Genomic DNA, 23230 nt, shown 5'->3' on the forward strand with positions numbered 1-23230 from the left:
CAGGTTCAAGGGCCACATCAACAAAAAATAAATATTAAATAAATAAATATAGTAAATAAAATAGATATACTCTCAAGGAGTTTGCCTTCTATCAGAGGGAACAGCGTGTATAAATATATATTCATGGGGCTGGAGTTTCTTTATATGTAAAGTGAGGGATTATACTAAATCAGAGGTTCTTAACTTTTTTGTGTCATGGATCCCATTAGCAATATGGTGAAGCCTCTAGATCACTTCTCAAAATAGTGTTTGTTTGGGTTTGTTTTTTTTTTTCTTCAAAATTAATCATTGAGAATGTGCTATATATCAGTTAGTGAAAAGAAAGACATAATTTATTTCCATCTAAGTTCATGGATCCTCTGAAATCTTTCCACCATGATGGTCTGTATATTCCAGGTTGAGAATCCTTGACCCAAATGGTTTCTAAGGTCTTACCCTGCTCTAAATCAATAATTCTATGGCCTCACAATGCTCAAAATGTCACCATTATGGATTACTTGGTTTTGGTCTTCAGAAATTTTGTTCTATAAAAGTGCAGATACACCAGGAGTAACACCATAAAATTTTATCTGTCACTAAGACTGGCATTAGTTTAATCTGCCGAGAATACAGAAGAAAGCATTGTAAAATTCCATTGTTTCGCCAAAGGTTTTCCCTGTTTGTTGCTACTCAGTCATGTGTGACTCTGTGACCTCGTTTGGTATTTTCTTGACAAAGATACCAGAGTGGTTTGCCATTTCCTTCTGTATCTAATTTTACAGATGAGGAAATTGAGGCAATCAGAGTCAAGTGACTTGCCTAGGGTCACACAGCTAGTAAATGTCTGAGTTCCCCTCATCAGGGAGAATCAAAACAAGGGGTTAATCTGGGTGTGTATGGATGGGTTCATGGTGCAGTGGAGGTTGGGAGGACAAGATGAAAAAAGTTATACTGAACTCTTCAAAATAAAAATAGCAGCTGGTATTTGATAAGGGCTTTATAGTTTTACAGCATGCGCTAGAGACATTATTTCTTCAGAGTCTCCTGGTTAGTCCCATGATTATTAACCCCATTTTACAGATTAGGAAACTGTTTCTGAGACTCTGGGGCAATGATTTGCCCCAGGTCACATATGAGGTAAGTAACAGAACTCAGGCCTTCTGACTTCACCACTGCCCTTCCCAGTAATACCCACAGCTACCTCCCAACAGTGGTGAATATGTTCCAAAGAAGAAAGAACATGGAACCATGGGAAGATTACCAGCTCTGGACCCAGAGAACCTAGGTACAGATCCTGCTTTGGACCCTTACTTCCTGTGTGACCTTGAGTAAATCCTTAACCTTCCCTGGGCCTCAGTTTCCTTATCCATAAAAATTAGAGGGTTGCCCTAGATAGTCAGATGAAGGTCTCTGACCTTATATATAGCAATGGCTCACACTCCTGGTCACCCTCCTCAGTGCCATAGCTGGCACATCCTCCTCACCTTTATCCCTGGTTCCCTTCAAGGCTCAATTCAAGTGCTACTTTCTACAGGAAGACTCTCTTGATGCTCACCCCATCCCCCAGCTACTAGTCTATTCTCCTATTTTGTATCTACTTGATTATATAAATATTAACTACTATCATTATGATGATAATAATGCTTACTATCTTCTCAGTAGATTGGAAACTTCTTGAGGGCAAGGATTGTTTTCACCTTTATCTTTATATCCTAAGCTCCTGGCACAGTCCCCAGCGCTTAGGGATTGTACCTGTGATTTCGTTGGTGTAGGGAACTCTTAAGTCTAAAACACAATAGGCATTTACTAAATGCCTGTAGGTTGATGGATTGATTGACTGGACGATAGCTCAGTCAATTCAAAAGGAAGGTTATTGTTGTTCAGTTATTTCAGTCATGTCTGACTCTTCCTGACCCCATTTGGGGTTTTGTTGGCAAAGATACTAGAGTGGTTTGCCATTTCCTTCTCCAATTCATTTTACAGATGAGGAAACTGAGGCAAACAGGGTTACATGACTTGTCCAGGGCCACACAGCTAGTAAGTGTCTGAAGCCACATTTAATGTGACTGATGAATCTTTCTGATTCCAGGCCTGGCACTCTTAGCTGCCCTAAAAGGAGTGTATTCAACCTCAATTAAAATCAGAGAATATAGCAAACTTTGGTCATACCACTATAGAATATAAGAGCTGAAAGGGACCCCGGATATCATCTAGGCCAGTTCTCATATTTTATAGTAGAAAAGACAAAGGTCCACATGGATTCAGTAACAGGTCCAAAGTCATGCAGCTTTTAAGGGTCAAAGAAAGGACCGGAACCCAGGACTGCTTCCCATCCTGGGGGTGGGGGCTGGGGAGAGAACCATCAGGAACTTGTTATCCTGTAAGGAAGAAAAGTGACCCCAGTAAGGGCAGGATGAGGGCAGACACCAGGGAGAAGTGTCTAAGAGATGCCATTTCATATCTAATCACTTCCTGTCACATCGGAGCCATTTTCCTCATATGGAACCTCACGCTGATGGATCAGAAATAACATTTTCAAAGTTATATCTGCAAAAAAATGGCTATTAATGTTCTTCCTCTCCTTTTAGAGCACTGAGGAATACATATTAATTTTCTCTCTACTTACATTGCCTATTTGCAAATTGTATTCACTACCCAGTGCTATAATTTGTCTACCACCAAAGAGATTATGATGAATAAACGTGCTCCTGGAAATATAATAAAATAAAACAATTTGTCGCTGAGATTTATTTTTATAATTATTTACAGGGATTATTTTAGGATATATGGGGGACAATAATAATAACACTCATGCAAGGGTTTGGGCTTGATTTACCAATATTAATTTCAGGAGCCTCTTCTGACTCCTGAGAGCTGGGCCAGGGTTCTCCCTGCATCTCTTGGCCAGGAAGAAAATAAATGTCACCTTCTGACTCTGTAGGTCAGTAGCTAGAAGAAAAGAAGACTGAGGGCAAGAGATGAAGAACTATTAAATAATGGCTTGTGAAATGATGTAGTGGGAAGAGCACTGGCCTGAGAGCAGGAGAGCGGAGCACTAAGCTGGGCTCTGCCATTAACCAGCTGTTGAATCTTGAGCAAATCACTGAATTCTCTGGGCTCTAGTTTCCTCATCTCCAAAGTGAGGGGGCTGGACAGGATGGTCTCCAAGGTCTCTTCCAACTCTAAAATCAAATAAAATAAATGCATTAATTTCTCCTAAAAAGAATTCTAGGGCTCTTGAATCATATTCTCCTTCCCTTGTCATAATTTTGAAATGGCATTACTTTCAATGGCAGCTAGGGTAGCACAGCTGGGCCTGCAGTCAGGAAGACTCATCTTCCTGAGTTCAAATCCAGCCTCAGACACTTACTAGCTGTGTGACCTTAGGCAAGTCACTTAACCCTGTTTGCCTCAGTTTCCTCATCTGAAAAATGAACTAAGAAGGAAACAGCAAACTACTCCAACTGTCTTTGCCAAGAAAACTCCAAATGGGATCATGCAGAATCAGACACAACTGAAATGAATGAAAAACAATGATTTTCTTCAGTGGGGAGAATCTAATTTTTCAGATGAAGAACGGATATACCATGACCAGAGATGTACTGGAAAGAGAAGCAGAACTGGAGTCAGAGAACCTGGGTCCCAATTTTGACTCTCATTTTGCTATCTCTGTGGCATTGGATAAGTCTCTCTGGGTCTCACTTTCCTCATCTGTAAAATAAGGGATTTTGACTCAGTGATGCTCCCTAAGATCTCTCCCTGACTGAAATCTAGGATTCAATGATCCTGTTTGCTAGGCCTAGTGATGACATGCTTTGAATTTTCCCATCACAAGGCAGGTGATGACCAGGCCCTGTGTTATTAGAGTCTTCATGGATTCACAGAAGGTCTCTCTTTTTCTAGAAATCATTTCAATCTCCTATAGCTTGTCTTCCTTCGGTTGTCCCATTTGATTTTTGTAAAGGAGGGAGAAGCACAGAGAGTAGAAAATACAGAAGGCCAGTCATGCCTCACACGTTGCCAGTAACACACAGATGTCAGAGGATCACTACTAACCATACTAATGGAGCTATTATTTTTAAGTCTGGGGAAATCATTCTTTGCAAATAGTCTAAGAACTTGGGAGGCAGTGTGATACTATGGTAAAAGTATTTGATCTGGGACCAGAGGATGTGGGTTCAGAACTCATCAATGAAGCTCAGTACTTGAATGAGCTTGGGTAAGTGACAACTTCCCTAGGTTTTAGCTTCCTAATCTGTAAAACAGAGGGCACCCACAGAAGAGAGCAGGCCATTTTATATTTGTATGTTTCATTGGTCTCTGTGATTCATTTTAATCACCTAGTGGCCAACCTTCTGGATGAGTTTTTGATTACCAGCTATGGACAGAATCATGCAAGATTAGAGAAGCTGAAGGATTCCTGCACTGGGAGTGGATGTAGTCACACCAATGAGTTGATAGATTCATTGAAGTATCGAAGAGCTCTGGAAAAGCACAAAATGTCCTCCTTAGAGCTCCTTGGTTTGGGACTCAAATGAACCGCTTAATACTGACATCTATTCTGTACAAGGAATCCATTCAATGGGTTATATTAGATAAGGAATTTTTAACCTACAGTCCATGGACTTGGACTTTTAATATTTTGGTAATTATTTCAATGTAATTGATTTCCTTTGTAATATTGTGTATTTTCTGTGATGCATTTAAAAACATGATGCAGAGAAGAGATCCATAGGCTTCTCTCAGACCCTGCTAAAGGGATCATACACACACACACACACACACACGCACGCACGCACGCATGCACACACATGCACATTAAAAAGTCCTGTAATTAAATGATGTTACTAGAACTAGAATCTTCTATTTATTAGATTCCATGATTCCTCAACATGACCTTGTCCCTGGAACACCAGGAAAATAAGAAATGCTAGGGGAAAAAAGAGGGAGAGGGGTCACAACAGCTTGATATTAAGAGAAAGAAAAAGAAACTTGAATATCGTAAGAAAGTGTGGAAGCTTTACAGAGCGCTTCCATTCTCAGTTCAGTTCAAGGAACATTATTATGTACTACATTTATACATATGCTGGGCATTGTGCTAGGTCCTGCTCACATAAATATAGTTTTAAAAAAAGATAATGGAAATTCTTGCCCTAGAGGAGCTTACAATTCAAGCAGGAAATGAGTCATTTATATAAATAACTATAATTCAGTTTTGAAAATGATTGAGTATATAACAGAGGTCAAACAGGATGGCAGTGGTCCAGTGCATACAAGCCAACACTCAAGGAATTCCTCCTGCCCAAGATGCCTTTCCTCTTCCCTTTTCCTCTCCACTTATCTCTGTTCTAGTCATCCTTCGAGGCCCAGGGCTCATGACACACCTCCTTCATGAAACTACGTCCAATCGTGTATGGGTCATAGATAATAGATTTTAAGCTAGGACGGACCTTGGAAGTCAAGTCCAATGCCCTCATTCTACAGATGAGGAAACGGAAGCCCAAGGTTACACAAGGCAGCAGAGCCAGTAAGGATTAGAACCCAGTTGGTCCCTCTTATAATTGCTCCCTCCATTTACTCTCTGTACCACTCATCTGACACATAGCAAGCACTTCCTTCTATTACTATTTGTCATCTGTTGTGCTGTAGGTCTATGCTCCTTCCTTTCCACTCTTGACTCACACCCAGCCCTAAATGTTTATTGAATTGAATTGAGGGCACTGTTCTGCCTCTGTGTGTTTCAAATGCCATGCCAAATAGGTGCTTTCCCAAAAGGTCAGATGATGATAATGTCTTAATGTCATCCACGATGAAAATTCCTTCAGAATGAACTTGGAAGTGACCTCAGAAGTCCTTTCTCTGAGAAGGCCCTAAAGAAGGGTCCTCAATGGAGCCCCTTCTGCTGCAATTCCAGGCTGGCATCTAGACTTTCTTTGAAGATGTCCAGTGAGGGAGAACCTAATATCTATTTCCAAAATTTTATTTTTCTGTTTAGGATTCAGTATCCTACTAATCCCTTAGATAGTCCTCTTTTCTCCATTCTTCTTCTTGATCTTCTCCTTCTTCTTCTCCTTCTCCTCCTCATCCTTCTTCTCCTTCTTCTCCTTCTTCTTCTCCTCCTCCTCCTCCCCTTCTTTCTTCCTCCTCTTTTTCCTTCTTCCTCCTCTTCCTCTTCTTTTTCTTCTCCTCCTTCCTCTCTTATATTTTACATACTCTTTTTCTCTCTCCCTCCCTCTCTTCCTTTCTCTCTCTCATACATTCATACATACATGAACACACACAACAAGTCATGTTGATCCTATTTCCATAATATCTCTAACGTCCATCCCCATGCAATGGAAAATAGGTGCTCTGTTTTCTTCATACTATCTGTGTGACATTGGGCAAGTCCCCTAATCTCCGGGTCTTCAGCTTCTTTATCTGTAAACTGGAGGGACTGGACTAGATAGTCTTAAAGGTTCCTTGGAACTCAGAATCCCATGGTCCTATGATATAATCAATTACCACCCCCAGTCCATGACCTCATCCCCTAGCTCCCTGCTCCCACTCTCTCCCGTCTCCAACCCATCCTCCACATACTTGTCCAAATCATCTCAAAGCCCAGTATCAATTCTGTCATATCCTAGGAAACTCAGACCTGGGGGTGGAGGAGGGGAGAGAGATGAGGAGATAGAGGTGGGGGAAGGGACAGAGAACTTGTGTCCAGGGTCATCCCACAGTTCAGGAAGAGTTAGCCTCTCTGGTATGGAACTCTCACTCAAAGCTGCTGAAGAAAAATGAGTCACCAAAGTGACAGGTTCTACACAAGAAAGGATGACCTACCTTCAGAGGTCACAAAGACAAGGTGGGGTGTGTGCCTTTTAACATTTGAGGGGGAGCAGGTTTACTAATTATCAGTCATTTCCATTTCTCAAGCTCTTGTCAGCTTTTGAGATGCAGGGCATAAAAGAATTCCCCAGTTCTGCTCCCCCTTCCCTCCATTTCCTCACACCCCCTTCCTTCTGCATTTCAAACAGATGACTAATGTTTGTCAGAGACTGAGTCACTCCACAGCAGTCCTGTTCTGGCTTATGTACTGAAGGAATTCTAGTTCAGAGAGGAGAGAGTCTCTTTTTGGAGCCGCCTTTGGTGATGGGGGAGGGAGGAGGTGTCCTGGAGAAAAAAATGACCTCCAGGTGATTTCTCTGGACTCAACATTGCTCCTGGAGGGCTCTTTGTTGAATCAGGATAGGTTCCTACATGTAGAGTTGGGAGGGTTTGGAAAAGCCATCTAGTCTAATCCCTTCATTTACAGATGAGGAAACTGAGTCCCAGGGAGATTATATGGCTTGCCCAGAGCCACAGATGTAGTGGGCATCAGAGGGAGAATTTCAACCCCATACTGCTCCCCAGCTTATAAGTGTAATTAGGGCTCAAGTATTAGAATAGCCATGAGAAGGAGATATCATTGAATGGGTTTTCTGGAAGGTTATGAGTCTTCTGTCCCACTCAGATTTAGCTGCCCAATTAGTCTCTCTGCTCAGCAACATTTCCTGTGTTTAATAATAGGCTATATTCTCAGATCACTTTATTATTTATTTTATAGATATTCTCCCCCTTAGTGATGGAAATGGGTATTATTGTCCCCATTTTAACAGATGAACAAAGTTCCATGAAACTTAAGTGACTTGGAAATAGTCACCTAGCATCAGAGGGAAGATTTGAACCCAGGTTTCTCTTGACTCTAAGTCCAGCACTATACCATGTTTCTTCCCTGATTGAAAAATATCATCTTAAAGAATTCATTGATCTGAAAAATTAATGTGTGCTATGCTCCTGGCACTATTCTGGACATTCAGGGAAAGACAAAAGCATAAAAGACTTGATCCTTACCCTTAAAAAAAAGTATAGTTCAGTTGGGAAAACAGAGCAGATATGCATAAAAATCAAATAGTACAAAAATAATTAGGAGAGGTAGAAAACAATACAGATGTTACAAAGCAGGATATATCTGAGAATTAATATAAGCTATAGAGACAACAAGGAGTATAGGAGTTCCATGGAAGATCACTGTAGCAGAGATAGTTGATGTGGTGGAAAGAACACAGGAGAATGAGTTCTTGCACTGGTTCTGTCACTCTGTGATTGTGAGCAAGTCCTTATACCGCTATGGACCTCAGTTTCTTCATCTGTAAAATAAGAAAATTGGGCTAGTCAGTCTTTAAAGTCTCTTCCAGCTCCAGAATTCTATGATTCTAGAAGAAAAGCTTGATTTGCATCTTTTAGGATAAAGATGGTTTTGCTAGGCAGAAGAGGGAGGGAAAGATAATAAAAGGGAAGAGGGATGATGTGGACAAAGTCATGGAGGTAGGAGTCCAGATGCCAAATTTATCTAATTGGAGTAAAAGTTTTGTGCTAGGGAGCGTCAGCAAATGGTTCATCAAAAAGTCGATTGTAGACAGAGAGTGGAGGATAAGAATTTGGGACTTTAATCCTTTAGTCAGAGACAGAAACCTGGCATAGAAGGCATTGAGCCAGCTTTAGAGTCTAAAAGACCCGAGTTCAAGACCAACCTCCTTCATTTGATTGCTGTGTGAAGTTGGGTAAATCATTTAACCAGTGTGACCCCAGGCAACTGTCTAGTGCAATAAATCAGAGATCAAGTCCTGAGACTAGTAGAGGAAATTTACTCACTGGGAGTTCCCTATGAAATCACCTTCTGGAGAGAATCAAATCACAGAATATTTGTTGATACGCATTGTCAAAGGAAGTTCCTTACCCCCAAAGAAATCACAAATCCTTAAAAATGCTTTAGGCAAAAGGGAAACCTTTGAAGGGTGTTTGTTTTTAAAATAGTACTGTGACCTTAGTGGTGTTTAAAGAAGATAAGTCAGTTAGAGATATTCAAGATCTGTTTAGGCGTTTAGGTTCAAAAAACAAAGACACCAGATAAAAGACTCAGCTGAGAAAGGAGGAGGGACTACACTAAGGTGGGAGTGGTGGGAATGGAGGGGGAATCTTGAAGGTGGCTTGTTACTCCCTCCTTCCATATGGAATGAAGTATCCTATGTGTAAAATAATGGAGTCTATTATTGTTCCTTGTTCTGATGTTGCAGTCTTTCCACTCAGCCTTTTCCCTTTCCCCTGCCCTGTCCTCTGCTTGATTTAACAAGAGGCATTTCAAAGAAAGGAGAACAGGATTTGGAAAATGATTAGATAAAGAGGTTGAAGAAGGAGGACAAATCAAACTCGACTCTGAGGTTTGGAGGCTGGATGAGGCTCTGTCCAAGGTTGGATAGCCATCCCCAGGAGGCCAAGACAATGAAAGGACAGTTTCCAGGGACTTGGAAATCACATTTTTTTCAAAAAACAAAACCCTGAATGGAGTAGAAGTGGAGGGGGAGAGGGCTAAGAAGAGCCAGAAGGAGTGAGAGAGCTGAGTCAAGGTGACAGGACTTTGGGAGGAATACAGAGAACCACATTTGTCCTGGTTCTTAAGGGTAGAGGAAGGTCAAAGAAGAGCTTCGAAATCCCACATTCCTAGTTACTATCCCAGTAACTATAAGGGGAAAAAATGCTTTCTGCTCATATCTTTTTTTCCCCCAAGAAACATCAAGATATGCTTCCCTTACCCTAACCTAGTTGATCTATCTTGACCATGTTCTTGGCTACTTATTGAGCTATACTTGCCAGTTGTAACAGAATGATGGGGGAGGACTGATAAGGGAGGGAGGTAAGAAGTCAGTCTGTCTCTACTGTCAACCAGATCAAACCAGATGAATGGATTGATCAGTGACTAGCTGATATTTTCACTGATTTACAGAATCACAGAAGTCAGAAGGAAACTCAGAGGTGATCTAACTCAACACATTCTTGGATAAGAATTCCCTGTAAAACATTTCCAACTGGTAGTCATCCTGGCACCTACTTAAAAATCTCTAGTGAGAAGACCTTACTATCTCCCTAAGGCATTCCATTCTACCTTCGGATAGCAACCTCCCCCCATTGTTACAACTTCTGCCCTCTGGGGCCAAGTAGATCAAATCTAATCTCTCTTCCACAAGATAGCCTTTAATATATTTGAAGACAGATTTCATGGACCCCTTAACTCTCCTCTTCAGGTCTAAGATAAACATATGCAAATCTTTGAATTGATCCTCACTGGTATGATTTCTATTCATTTTACCATCTTAGTCACCATTTTCTGAATGTCCTCCATCTTTTCAGTCTCCCTCCTAAAATATGGTACCTAGAACTAGACACAATACCCTGGATATAGTTTGATTAGGACCAGAGTATAATGGGAACATCATCTCCTTTATTTGGGATATTTCCCCTCTCTTGAATGCAGTTCAAGATTACATTAGCTTTGGAAGCTGCCATATTACATTCTTGATTCATAAAGTCTTGAAATCCACTAAAACAACCAAAGCAATTGACCAGCTGTCCTATAGAACTAACATTGTTAAGGTGTTGATTTGTTGTCATTTAGACAGCCAATTTAGTTTGGTGATAGACTCCCAACTCAATATCTCATTGCAGAGCATTGTACTTATGATTTGTGACTCTGAAATAATTACCACCCGAGATAGCTTACAAGCCAAGCAGGAAAAATCAGTCTCACTTTAGTATGGAGACTTCCATAGTCGATAGAGGGCTTGATGAGAATCCATTTGAGCTATAGGCTCAAATGCCACCTCTGACATTTATCTGTATGACCACGGATGTCACTCAACACTGAGTCTCAGTTTCTTCACCTGTGAAATGGGGATAATAATATAAGTATTACCTACTTCATAGGTTTGTTGTAAAGGTCAATGAGATACTGTATGTGAAGTGCTTTGCAAATATTAGAGCTTTATACAGAGTATCCCAAAAGTCACAAAGCAGCTTAAACTTATTAAAGCTTTAAACTACACTAAAATTTGGGGGACACACTGTATAAGGGTTTTCTATTATTATATTTTAAAGTTACAAAGTTGTATCTCCCAGACTTGGCTCCCAAATTATTGTAATTAGGACTCTTAATTATCCCTTATATAAATCATGTCATTTAATTATGCTGTATATTAATTATGCTATGTTTTATATAGAAAGACTATTATGAATCAGAAAGGCCACTCACTCTTAGGTGAGTAACTGGGTAAGTGGGGGCACTTGGGGGTGAATCATTAGAGAGAATCTGGAGAAGTAGTAGAGTTATAAACCTGAGATGGAAAAATCTTGGTCCTTCATTGAGCTTAAGAGCTGTTGAACATTTCTGCTTTACCATTAAGATGAAAGCTGGAGGAATCTTCCCAACAGGAAAGCTAGTGATCCAACAGAGTCTGAGGGTTTTGAAACAAAAAAAAAAAAAGAAAGACTGGGGATCTATTTGTCATCATTGGAAGGAGCTGAGGTATAACCAACAGACTGGAGAAGATGGTGTCTACCATCAAGATGGCTACTAATTGTGACTACTCCCCAGGTACTAATTTTGAATCAATAAAGGAAGAAGTCAAGGTTTACTATCAGGTAAAATCTGCTTTCTCACCTAATGAACATAGTCTAAGGAAACCAAATAGGACAGAGAGAATAGGCCAGGGGAAGGGTAGCATGATCCAGGGACATAAACCCATAGAGCATTTAAGACCAAGGACAAAGGAGGAGTCTGCAAAGTCAAGGCAGGGTAGTCAGACAAGGGGACAGAATCTTTGGAGGCAGGTGAGGGAGCTCTTTCTACATCCCAGGAGTATGGCAGATTTATAGAGGCTTTACAACACAATCTGGGTCAAGAGAGAGGGGCTGTCACAGAGAGGACCCAAATACAAAAAATAAGACTGAGAACAAGTTCTGCAAGTGAGAGAGAGAGCCCTTCCCTCCTTATCTAGAAGCAGTGCCAACTCAAACCTACCTTGCACCAGAAGATTTGTGTACTTTTGTTTAGCTTTGACTCCCCCCGCCAAGAGTTAAAATGAAAGAAACTAAGAGGTGGGAGCATTCCATAAACTATGCAAGCTGAGTCAATCTGCGGTCAGGGTATAGTTTCTGTTAGTTTTCTTTTGTTTTCCTTGGGTTTCTTGTAAAAGTTCCCTCTGAAAACTTTCCCCCTCATCTGGAATAAACTGATGGGATTTTTTTCCATACACAGGTGAGGAAATCTGTGCTGTCCTGGTAGTCAGGTAAAATAGATAACAAAAGTGGTAGGTCAACCAACCAAAAAAAGAGCCAATAATGCTGGAATGAGGGAAGACTGAGAATATAAGAAGGTAAGAATGGGGTATAGCTGGGAAAACTAATTCCCTCTCTCCCAATGTTTCTACTACCCAGACTACAATCCTCTTCTCACTCTTCTCTCACTCTTCCGAACTGCAGCTCAAGTTCGGATTTCTTTCCTAACCATTCCCACCCCCATAGTGATAGATCTCTCCTCTGAAGGGGGAATCTGAGTGGTACTTAGACTCTGTACTCTGTCAGCCCTTGTCAAGTTCAGCCAATAGCATCCTTAAGCTTAGAAACTTGAAGGCCAAAGTCCCTCATTTCACCCTCAAATGAGAGGCAGTCTGGCATAGTAGACAGAGAGAGAGAGCTGTACTTGGGTTGAAATTAGAGAGACTTGGGTTTAAATCCCATCTCAGGCATTTCTTAGTTTTATGTTGCTGGGGAAATCTCAGTCTCAATTTCCTCATCTGTAAAATGAGTTTAATGGTAACTGTAAAATGAGTTTAATGGTAACTGTAAAATCATATTATCCAATCCCTCTCATTTTGCAGATGAGGAAACCAAAATCCATTGAGGTAAAGTGAGTTGGCCAAGGTCACACAGATGTGTGGAAGTGGAAAAACCAGATTCAAACTTGGATTGTCTGACTCTAAATTCAGAGTTCTGCATGGTTCTGTGCTTACCTATTTTTTCATGTGTCTGTGCTTCATCTACCCAATTAGATGGTAAGTTGCTTGAAGATAGAGACTGTATTTTCTGTCTTGATTTATCCACTGCAGGACCTGTGCCTTAGACCTAAGAGATTCACAAGTATTTGTTGGGTTAATAGATAGATATTTCCCATCTGGTTTTGGCCATGGAGGTAGATACCCCAAAATCTGGGATCTAATCTCCTTATCCCTATCGCCCCCTTCATAATGAGAACTCCCCAAGATAGCCTCTGTCTCTGTGTCTCTCTCTGTCTCTCTGTCTCTGCGTCTCTGTCTCTATCTGTCTCTGTCTGTCCCTGTCTCTCTCTGTCTCTCTATCTCTTTCTCTCTGTCTCTCTCCGTCTCTGTCTCTCTGTCTCTGTCTCTCTCTCTGTCTCTCTCTCTTTCTCTCTCTCTCTGTCTCTCTGTCTCTCTCTCTGTCTGTCTCTGTCTCTCTCTGTCTCTGTCTCTCTCTCTCTCTCTCTGTCTCTCTCTCTCTCTCTCTCTCTCTCTGTCTCTCTCTCTCTCTCTCTCTCTCTCTCTCTCTCTCTCTCCCTTCCTCCCTCCCTCCCTCCTTCCTTGAATCTACATGGTAGGTAGTAGAGAGTTAAGTGGCTATCCCATAACTTGGTAGAGGAAAGGAATAAGGGGGCCAACCCAGGCCAGGGATAATGGGGAAGGAAAGAGGGAGGGAGAAGGCAGGATGTCCCTGTCCAGAGGTACATATTGTGCCTTTTACCTTGTAGAGGAGTATCTTGAAGTGTTTAAACATTTTTTGAGGGGGAGGGGGCAGGAAGGGTTTATCTGTCCAGTGGCTTGGCCTGAAGGGCTTTGGAAAGATCATTCCATTTAATTCAAGGAACATTTGTCAAAGGCCTCCTAACGGAAATAGTTTGTACTGGGTGTTTTGCCACCTCCTATAAAAGACCTGTCATTCCCACCCACCCAGGTGCTTAGCAGACTCCAGCTTCTCAGAAACTACTGTGTATATGTATGTATGTATTCATGTATGTATGCATGCACACATATATGTGTTTATATATATATGTGCTCATTTATCTGTGTACATGTTCCCTCCTTTAGGGAAGGGATCTTTCTGGTTTTTGTCTTTTTATCCTCAAACCTGGCACTTTTGGAGGGTGGGGAGAGGGGTGTCACGATTAATAAATGCTTTTTGAATGAATGTAAGCATGAGTGAATGAATGTGTTCTATTCCTGAGATACAAAGATAAAAAAAAAGACTGCCTCTGCAACGAAGAAGTTTACTTTCTTAAGGGGCTGGAGGGATACAACATATATACAAATTTACTACAAAATTGAGTAATGGGGGCAAAGGAGAAATTCAGACAAGATGCTCTAGGGAAATTTAAAGAATGAGGACATTTTCAGTTCTGGTGGGGGTATTAGGGCAGGAGGATTAGAGGGTGTAGGTACAGAAGACAAAAGTGAGTCTCCTCAGTATAAAAGACAGGCGTTCCGATCCAGAGGTTCATCCCCACATCCTTGATGGGACTTTTTGTCCTAACGGGGGCTGAATGGGGTGCCGAGCCAGGGACCAAGGATGAGTCAGTAGAGATGTCGGTATAATCAAAAGTCACATTTGCCGGAATGGAGAACTAAGGAGGAGTGTTTAGACGCTAACCTTATTTAACAGACACGGAAACTTACCTCCCAGATGGGATAGAGGGAGACAGCGAATTTCTGCAGCTCCCAGGGGGCCATCCCGGACTGGAGGTGCGGGGCGGCCTCTAGTTGAGCCAAGGAGGAGGTGCCGAGCACCAAGGAAGGTAGGCTGTGAAGACTGACTACAGGCGGCGAAGGGGAGGGCCCGGCTCGCGTCACAGGGCAGCACCCTCCCCTAGCGGAAGTGTCGCTGGTCCCCCTTCCCTCCTCCCAGCCTGCCGGCTTCCCTTCTTCCCTTCCTTGCCTTTCCCGGGTTTCCCCGCCCGGCTTGCCGGGTTCTCCGTACCCATTTGACCAGGGTCCCAGAGCCCTGTGGGGAGGCGAGAGAGGAGACCCTCCTGCGTGTGCGCGTCCGTCTGTCCGTCTGTCTCTGGGTCTGCCTCTACCTCTTTCACTCTTCCTACTTCTCTCTCTGCGGCTTGGGCAGGAGCAGCCTCCGGGGAGACCCGCAGGTAAAGTCATCACAACTCAGCGGCCCATGTGTGGGTGTGCTCGGCCGGGGACCTAAGGGGAAAGGGAGATAGATAGGGAATAGCCCAGGGATCACTTTCATTCATTTTGTCGGATTACTTCCTCAATAACAGAAATGCAGAAGAGAAGTAGCTGGCTTGGGGGAGGACGCTACTCCGCTAGGTAGAATTTCTTTTTTTCTTTCTTTTTTGGAGGGGGAGCATCAGAGGGGGCTGAGGGGGGTGGGTCTTATTCATTTATTTATTTTTAATGCCCTCCTCGTTGGAGCTGCAGCTGCTGAGCTCGCTGCCGGCTGTGTGTGTGTGTGTGTGTGTGTGTGTGTGTGTGTGTACGTACAGTTGGGGGGAAGGGGTGTGTAAAGGGGATCGGCCTGACTGGGTAACTGGAAGTTCAGGAAGGGTCCTGAACTGGAGGGGATGCCTCCCCGCTTCCCTAGGTTCCCAGCTCTCAAGGCCTAAAGTGGGGGGTAGGGAAATGACAGCGCCCCTCCAGTATGCAGCCTCTTGACTGGAGAATCAAACTCAATAAAGAGTTGAATGAATGAAAAATGTTGGGTTATTATTGGTGGGGGTCGGGGAGGGGGGCGTAATTTTGGATTGGGTTTTTTTTTTTTGGACCTGACTCAGCCTTCAGTATAAAGCTGGGAGCGGTGTCGCGGACTGAACCTTTACAAACTTCTTCCATCGTCACTTTTCCCTCGTCCTAAAGATCCAAGAGAGGATGTTTGTGGCTATTGAGATTTTGGGGAACAGTGACGATATCCCTGTCCCCCCACCTCCTATTCATTGTTCAGTTTGGGGAGTTAGACACCCCCCGTACGCACTCCCCCCCACACACATGCACACCCCGCAAGTCCACTCCTCCCCTCCCCCCGCAGTCTCCCCGGCGCTTTAAATAATGATATTTGCATGCAGGGAGCGATTCATAAATATGTCAGGGCGGGTGAAATATAGGCAACATTTCAAACTTTCTATTTAAAAAACATGAATTATGGCCGCGGAAAATGTGTTCCCATTTAAGGGCGATACGAAGTATTTGGTGTCTCGTCCCCGGGCCCATCCATCACGCAGACAATAAAGAGAGTTTTTCGCCCTGACACCCACGATTTATGGGCGCCCTTCTCTGCCCTCATCACTCAGCCGCCGCGGCCGCCCCCATGACAGGCACCGCAGAGATACCGCCGCCCCCCAGCCCTGCGCAGTTCTGCGCCCCCGCCCCGACCCAAGAGGAGCTGCTGCTGCCCGCAGACCCCCGACCAGAGAGCAGTCGGCCCGCCTATGTTAAGCTTCCATCTCCTTTAAAAATAAAATAAAATGAAATGAAAATGAAAAACAAAACATACCCGCCACTTCTTTTGCTATCACCCCGCGGCCTCTCCCGGGGAAAAGTGCCCCTATCCCAGGAAGGAGAGTGAGGGTAGGTTGGGATGAGAGAAGGGGACTTCAGAGAGAAAGGGGGCCTGCCGAGAACTGGGGAGGGGGGGGGAGGCGGAAGGAGATTTCTAGGCTCTTTTGGGAGGCCACAGCTAGGGCAAGGGGTGAGGGAGAGCATATGAGTAAATCAGGGAGAAGGGCACGGCAGGCGGCTTTATTTTCTTAATCAGATATTTCTCGCTTTTCCTTTCTAGGACTCTCCACCCCGGAGAGGCTTCAGTACCCGGGCCTTTGGGGTATGGAGGGTTGGGGCATAAAGAGGAAGGGAGGAACTCAGGTCTGTGACTCAGGTTTGGGAATTTATCTCTAGACTACGAGACAGAGAAGTTCTTTTGCGGTCCCCGATGAAGTTTCTTTCGTTTTGCGTGCATCTTAAGAAAGACACACAAAGCCATCTCGAAGGCGAACTGGGCGCCTTCTTCCAAAGAGGCAAGAAACGCTGGGAGCTGCCCCCCCCCCCCCTTCCCATACACACGCAGAACCTTCAGGGGCGTTGAGGTTATTTCTAACTTTTAAAAACAGTGAGTCTCCCCTTCCCCCCCCCCCCCCAACACCAGATGCATTCAAATACAAGTGAATCTTGGTAATAAATGTCTACTTGTAAACCTCTCTTTTCTCCTCTTAAGGACAGATAAAAGGAAGGAAAACAACAGAACAGAGAGGAGGCAAGGCAGAAGAGAGGGATGCTTGTGAATTTATTCCCGGCAGATTCTACCCCTGTGACCCTGGGTGACCAAAGCCTCCCCAGCGTATCCGTCCTGTACCTCCCTTCCTCCCTCCGCTGTTCCCCCCACCCCTAACACAGACTCCCCGCGGACATCCCTCTTCCTGCCCAGACCCCCTATGTCGTGCCAACGTTGTTTCTTTAAAAATATCTTCCCCAAACTCGTCTGGAAACTTACGAGGATGAGAAGGCAGGATCAGGGTCTGAAAATTCAGAGGGGGCTTTGCTGTTGTTGGGTTTTGTTTTTATTTTTTCCACCGGGGAAGTCAGGACTTGATTTCCTTTTCATTGGCACCGACGAAAAGCTGCCGAGGAATCCTTGTCCCGCCTCCCTCGAAACCTAAGACTGAGCGGGTGCGCTCTGCTCTGCAGACTGAGAAATTCCGAGCCCCGCGTCCTGAGCTCGACTGCGGGCTGGGAATAGGTCTCACGGTACCCGGATCTGAAGAGAAAGCTAGAGAAATAAATGGGAGACCTAGATTTATTCAGATAAATACAGAAGCAACTGCGCCTAGATGGACACTTTATTTTAAAAACTGACATGATTAAGCATAGTAAAAGCGGGATTCCTAGGAGAGGTACGGAAATATAAATGATAAAATACAAATATGCATATAAATGCCCAGATATAATATTAATTAGATAGCTCTAGGTATTTAAATTGACATATGACACAATTGCTCTGTACGCACATATAGGAGCAGAACTATATCTTTGAAAATCAAGATTATAACTAGATGTAAAAGATCAGAATTTTGATAAAGAATCTTAATACAGTAATTTTGTAGATATAATAAATCTGGACTAGATACAGCCTCTAAATAGATATCTAAGTAACTGCATAGGTTTTGCATATCCAGTTATATAGATATTCTCAGAGTGGGCAAGTATACAATATGTCTAGCTACATAAGTAGTTATGTAGCGTCTGTATGCACTATAATAAATCCAGCTACATAGATATCTATGTGAGGACAGATGTATAATGAATGCAGCTCTATACATAACTAAGGGACGGCACAAATAGAATGTATATCTGGTTCAATATCAGATATTTAAATGATTGCCAAAGTGTACTACACCTAGCCTAGTGATTTTTTATATGCTTTCATGCGTATAATAATCTGGTGATACCTTTATGTGTATAATAGTATAGGTATATTATATTCGATATATCGAATAGGTAGCATAAAGATAGTGTATTTCTACTTAGGAAATGTTAGCGAGTTATAAGGGCTTTTGGACACCAGAGAGCTGGGAGAGGTAGCGCCTGTGAATTCTAGTCTAGTCTGAAACGTGGGGTTTGAAGATCAGGGTACAGAACTGAGAATCCTCCAAACTTCAGGCTCCATTTCTGCCCCCCCACCTCAGGTAAAAAGAGTTTAGAATCAGGCTTACAAGAGTAAGCGAGGACCAAGTCTTGGGGCCAGGGGCTTTCAAGCATATTTGGATTAGGGGCTGGGAAAGTTGACAAACGAGCAGGTCGGGTTTGTGCTGGTGTTTGAAGGAAAAGCTAGAACCCCTAAGGCGACATAAGGAGCACATTTACCACTGCTTGGGGGAGCTAAGGCCCAGCCGGTAAGTCTCAATTCTAAATCTTGTATTTATTTTGTAAATGTTAAGTGCTCCTCGCTCTTCCACATAAGCATCCCTTAGGGCTGAAGAATGACCAGCTAGAGAGAAAAAACCCCGGGGACCAAAAAGAAACACGTCAGCGATGTTAATATAATATCATTAAATAATAATTCAATAAATACTGCAACACGACTTCATAACCTTTCTGTTCCGGGCTTCTCCCACACACACCACAACCATGCCCTTTATATGGAAAGGTTCCCCCCACCCCCACGCAAAAAAAAAAAAAAAAAAGCACTGCCTTTGAAATAAATTCCGAAGGGCTTGACTTAGTGAGTCCCTGGAAAATACCCTGAGTTCCCGAATTCGGCTTTCCTACAAGAGGAAAGCAAGCAACCCGGACTCTGAAAATAATGCATTATCTATGATGTATAAGACAGACTATGCATAGACATGAGAGAGCTAGAGAGAAGAATAAATATTCTTTCACTGGCAAGCCTGGGAGATGAGAGGAGAGAGGGAAGAAGAGAAAGAAAGAAAATAAATGAAAAGAGAGAAGGAGAAAAAGGAAGGAGAAAGAGAGAGGGGATGAAAAAATAGAGAAAGGCACAAAAAGAGACCAGGAAAGGGGGAGAGTCTGCAACCAAGAGGCGCGCCCAGGTAAAGAAGGAGCAGCCAGGTCTCAAGGTCTTGGTATTTTCCTTTTCTCTTCGCACACCCAACCCCTGGAGCGAAGCAAAACTGTTGGGAGACCCCTAGATTGCTGATTGAACAGTGAAACAACAATAGTTTAATTCTCAGATCCCAAAACATCGCCAGGGCTGGACAAACTGGCCGGGGAATGCTTTGCTTAGTTATGGGCTTCCTCCATCCACCTCTTCCTACTCCTCCCGGGAGGACGCTTGGGGTGAGGGTGGGGGTGGGGGTGGGGGTGGGGAGAGGCGCCGGTCCAGGATTTTTTGGGCGCTCTGGGCCAGGGTTTCCAGCTCGCCGGGCCTGACCTGTCAAGCGGATTATCTTAGAGGGAGATTAATAGGGGAGGCGGGCTGCAATAATAATCGTTTTGTTTGATGTGACAACTCTGATAGGCGTTGATTTACTTACAAACTGATAGGCTTTTAATTGAGCGCCTCCATCGAGCCCGAGATGAAAGGGAAGCGGCATTGAAAGACTGCCCGCCTGCCCTCCAGCCTCAATACTGATTAGCCATCTCGACAGTGAATAGTTCAAGGCGTTTTCAAACTTTTTTTTCCTTCTGCCTCTCTCTCCCCTACTTCTTCTTCCTCCTCCTCCCCCTCTCCTCAAATATCTGCCAGCCCACTCCTTTTTCTGAGAAAACAAATCATTTCCATTGTGTGCAAATAAAATCGGCTTGACACCCTGGCCAATAACTGGTACTGAGGGGAAAGGAGAGTGTGGCCTGAAGCGAGGTAATTAATTTCTCCCCCCACCTCCACCCTACAGGTCCCTTCTTTGGCCTTCCCCCACACTTCGGCCTTTTTTTTTTTTTTAAGGGACTTGAGGACCCTCTTCCGAATTCCTTCCAAATGAATGGGTGAATCAGCGCACCCCATTCTTCTCTTTTTGTATGTTATTTTCTTAAAAGAAAATACACAAACCATAGACACAACATAATCAGACCTACATATACAAAAAGGCACACAGCACAAAGAAACGCACGCTGCAGAGACAAATGGACTCCTATAAAGGTACACATCTCTCTTTCACACACACACACTCACGCACGCACACACACTCTGAAGGGCCTAGGCAAGTAGGGAGCTCCTTTCTCCATTCCAGTTCCTAATGGGACTAGAATGCCAGGGGATGTGCGAGCGGGAGAGGGTCTTCGCATCTCTGTGGAATGAAAGAGATTAGAGTTTGTGTTTAACCGAGGAAACAAGAAGAAATGACTGGAGCGAGGGGATAATGGCAATCCCCTCAGATGCAAAAATGAAGGGGTTAGTGATGGGAACGGCTCCCTGGAGTTCTCCCCAACTCGCATAACTGCTTTCTCCTTTTCTTCTTCAGATCCCCACCACTGTACCCAAGACGCTGGTCTCATCGGTTCTCTCCCCCTCCCCTCCCACTTCTAGTTCCCGGAGAGCCAGTCCCCCTCCTGCTTCCCCCTTCCCACAGCTGACTCCTCCTCACGCCCATTAATCTCCCAGCTCCGCTAGGGGAGCCCGGACAGACTTCGGGACCGGAGAGCTGTCCCTCAGTCTTGGGAGCCCAACAGCTGTTCCAGGCGGAGACACACACAGACATGCAGACTTACTCTCAGAAACACAGATACAAGAGGACTCCGTGATCTGCACACATCTCTCTCTCTCTCTCTCTCTCTCTCTCTCTCTCTCTCTCTCTCTCTCTCTCTCTCTCTCTCTCTCTCTCTCTCTCCCTTTCTCCTTCTCTCTGACGTACAGGAACAAGCACACGAACCGAGATGTACAAGCGCGCCGACAACCACGCAATGTAGCCCAAGAAGGCATTCACAAACACACGTGGTAGAGACACAAGTACATGGGATACACGCCCTCTCCAATGCCTCAAAACTACCTAGGAAATTACCTTGCCTAAAAAGTTTACCAACGAGTTGGGCGAGGGTGGGGGAGACGGAATTAAAAACAGAAAAAGCGAAAGATTAAAACTCACCACAGAAAGTTCTTGGTACCTTTGCGGTGTCTGTGTAAGTGTAAGCGTGTGTGTGTATGTGTGTGTGTGAGAGAGACAGAGACAGAGACAGAGAGACAGAGACAGAGAGTGCAAAAAGAAAAAGGAGTGGGGAAAGAGAGAGAGAGAGAGAGAACTGCTAGGAGGGCAGGGCTGGGGCCTGGATGCCTTCGGTACAGCAGCCAGCCCAAAGTGAGAACCCAATAAGTAAACCTCCTACACTTTCGCCATTCTCACACTTATCCCCACCTCGGCTTTTCTCCACCGACCCTCTTCCCTCTTCTCTCTCAGCTCTACAGCACAACCATTTATCAAAGGAACTTGACAACAAAAGAAGAGCCTGGGGAGGAAAAGATGGGGGAGGGGAGAATCAAAGTCTTTCCAGTCGCTGGGTGGGGGGTGGGTGAAGGCCGGAGGAAGATAAAGCTCTTCTGCTTTCCCACCTCTAGTTTCGGTAAGTTTCCCGAGGTAACCTCGGATGTCCCTCCAGCGGCCATCAAAGCCTTGAGAAATCATGCACAGGAATGGGTAAGTATAGGTACATAAAGAAAGCCAAGTATACCAGCACACGCCGTTCCTTCACTTCGACTCCCATTCCAAACACCAAGAGCGACAACGCTCAGGGAGGAAACCGGGTTGTCTTTAACCAGAACTGTCAGAGTTCCCATCGTTGACTGTGAAAATGTAGTTCCTCCTGTCCCCCCCCCCCCCAACCATTGCCACCAAAACCCACGTCGTCTCCTGACAGATTACTAACCCAAAGGACTTTGGAAAACGGATCTGCAAATAATCAGTTAATTCACCAGATAGCCATTAAGTTAAGGGGAAATGGGGACCCGAAAACTTCTTTGGAGTCGAAAGGAAAGCCGGACGCTAATTCTCTCCCTGACGACCCGTTCTCCCTGCCCTGCCCAAAACTGACTTATCTAGATGGAGCGGAAAACTACACTCGGGCAACAATGCCAGGAAAGGAGAGGGACCCAGTCATAAAGTCCTTCGGAATACCCCCCCCAAAATTTAGCCCTCAGGGAATGGTGTCTTTAGGGGGTGCGGCTCTGAGTTTATGGCCCACAAGGCCAAATGGACCAAGTGCTTCCTTCCATCTCATGCTTGGAATCAGGACGTGTCGGGGTGGGGGAGGGAGGGTCAGGGTCAATCCACCACAGTCTCCGCACGGAACTCAGTACCCCGTGACGCATCCAGAGTAGAACTGTCCCCAGTTAGACATCACCGTCCCCTTTCCTAATGCCCCAGCTCCTCCAGAAATCCACGGACCTAACGAGAAGATGCGAAGGCCCCTCCGCTCCCTTCTCCGCGCTCTGAGACAGAACGCGCAGTTTACTCTTACGATTTATTTTCCTGAAACAGAACGACATCTTTTTTTCTTCTCTCTGTCTTTTTTCTCCACCCGTGAACCTCCCCCCCTCCCCATCCGCCCTGTTTCCATTAAGCGGCCGCGACTGCTTTCCTTTTCCCCTCCTCCGGTTCCCTTTCGGTCTCTTCCTCTCTGTCTCTGTCTCTCTCCCTCTCCCTCTTTTTCTCTTCAAGTCGCACCCGCCTTGTAATCAGCAACAAAAGCTGACATAAATCACGAGCGGATTGACAAGAGCTGACAAATAACTGATTGATTGCGGTCGAGGAACATTGACAATTGATGGAGGGGTGGAGATGCCCGAAGGGGGGGAGAGGGAGGGGGACAGGCAGAAGAAGGGGGGGCGAAATGTGTAACATAGGAAGCATGTGATCCCTGCGCTTCCCCCAATCTGGGCTCCCCAGCCTGTCACATGGATAGGATAAGGGAGGGGAGTTGGAGTGGGCAAGGCCAGG

At 44.4% G+C, this 23230-nt stretch overlaps 1 long non-coding RNA gene across 6 annotated transcripts; it reads right to left on the reverse strand.

The window, feature by feature from the left end:
- Nucleotides 1-4813: 4813 nt before the first annotated feature.
- On the reverse strand, nt 4814-23224 carry LOC140517137 (uncharacterized). 6 transcript variants are annotated; one of them, XR_011971491.1, is made up of 7 exons: nt 21012-23224; nt 17338-17613; nt 14517-15035; nt 12843-12954; nt 11166-11285; nt 10583-10715; nt 4814-8147 (listed from the first exon to the last, which is right to left on the reverse strand). It is a non-coding gene; the product is annotated as an uncharacterized lncRNA (long non-coding RNA). The 6 variants fall into 6 exon arrangements; XR_011971492.1 differs by lacking the exon at nt 11166-11285; XR_011971489.1 differs by lacking the exons at nt 10583-10715; nt 11166-11285 and having other exon boundaries at nt 21966-23224.
- Between the last annotated feature and the right edge of the window lie 6 nt (nt 23225-23230).

Source organism: Notamacropus eugenii, chromosome 1, assembly GCF_028372415.1.
Source record: "Notamacropus eugenii isolate mMacEug1 chromosome 1, mMacEug1.pri_v2, whole genome shotgun sequence".
Classification (NCBI taxonomy): domain Eukaryota; kingdom Metazoa; phylum Chordata; class Mammalia; order Diprotodontia; family Macropodidae; genus Notamacropus; species Notamacropus eugenii.